The sequence below is a fragment of the Myotis lucifugus genome, unplaced genomic scaffold (assembly GCF_000147115.1).
Source record: "Myotis lucifugus unplaced genomic scaffold, Myoluc2.0 scaffold_344, whole genome shotgun sequence".
Taxonomy (NCBI): Eukaryota; Metazoa; Chordata; class Mammalia; order Chiroptera; family Vespertilionidae; genus Myotis; species Myotis lucifugus.
Genome location: NW_005871392.1, coordinates 1,116,706 through 1,117,978, shown reverse-complemented (window position 1 = coordinate 1,117,978; position 1,273 = coordinate 1,116,706). Strand labels below are relative to the sequence as shown.

Sequence of the window (1,273 nt, the reverse complement as noted above, 5' to 3'; positions counted from 1 at the left end):
AATTTATGTTCCTTTCTTATCTCTCTCTCTCTCTCTCTCTCTCTCTCTCTCTCTCTCTCCCTTCCCCTCTCTCTCTAAAATCAATAAAAAACATATCCTCAGGTGATGATTAAAAACATTTCTTAGAAATGAGAAATTCCATAGTTTTTTCCAATGTCATGAATAATTGGTGTTCAAAACATAAACGCACTATTATGCTTCCTACACTCATAATTCATGATCAAGTTCCTTTTGCGAAGAGACTTGTCATGTTAATTAAAAAAATAACAATAATGAAGGGCCTCACCTCCAACATGGATGCCCCCGGAGGTCACTCTCCCTGGAGGTTCTGTCCAGGTGGCCCAGGGGAGCACAGGTACTGTCCCTTTCCACAACGTTGGCGTGAAAGCTGGACCTTGAGCCTGCACCTGCATATTCCTACAGCTTCTCAGAGTTCTGTGGACAATGGCTGAGGAGACAAACCATGCAGGAAACATCTAGGGGAAGATAAAAAAAGACACACCACCTCCTCAGCTATGTGCCAACCACTGTACTAAAGGCTGCTCAAACATGATCTCATTTAATGCTTACAGTGCTCTTAATTACCTTTATTTTACAAAGGAGAAAACTGAGACATAAAGAGGATACGCATCTTGCCAAAACTCACATCATCAGAAAATGTCAGAAACAGAACTAAAATTTCCGTGTGTTGTATACAAGCCCTGCCTCTCCCAGAGCCTATGGGTGAACATGGCTTAATATGCAGTACATTAGCAAATGTAATACACATTCCCATATAGTATGAAGTATACATGCTCTCCAACCAGTTAGTTCACAATTTAAGTTACATTTATCATAAACTGCAAGACACCTATGGGGGGAGGGGGGGGAGGCTCATTTTGTGACAGATCCAATAATGTGAGTGGATTTCAGTTGTTTTCCTAAACCTTGAAGAGAGCTTGGGAAAATGGGATAGATATGATTTGTCAGATGGACAATGAGAGATCCAAGGGGTAAAGAGAAACCATTCACCCCAGCCACCTTTTTTATTTCTTTTCTCTTATTCTTGTCAAAGAAAGGCTCTACTTTTTGCTCAAAATAGCCTTCTAATCCTTGTCTACAAAGCCACATGCATTCCCTTATCAAAAACTTGACTGCACGCCAGGCTCCCTACGGAGCCCTTCTCTGACGATAGGTCAGATAAATGCATCCTCAGCAGCTTCTCTGGCAATGGCATTCCCCAAACACTTTTCTTTTAAAATTTTAAACGTTTGCCTCAAAAACAAAAAGAGGA

General features: G+C 41.0%; 1 pseudogene; it reads left to right on the top strand.

The window, feature by feature from the left end:
- Positions 1-288: 288 nt before the first annotated feature.
- LOC111828374 lies at positions 289-478 on the top strand (annotated as a pseudogene).
- The last annotated feature ends 795 nt before the right edge of the window (positions 479-1,273 follow it).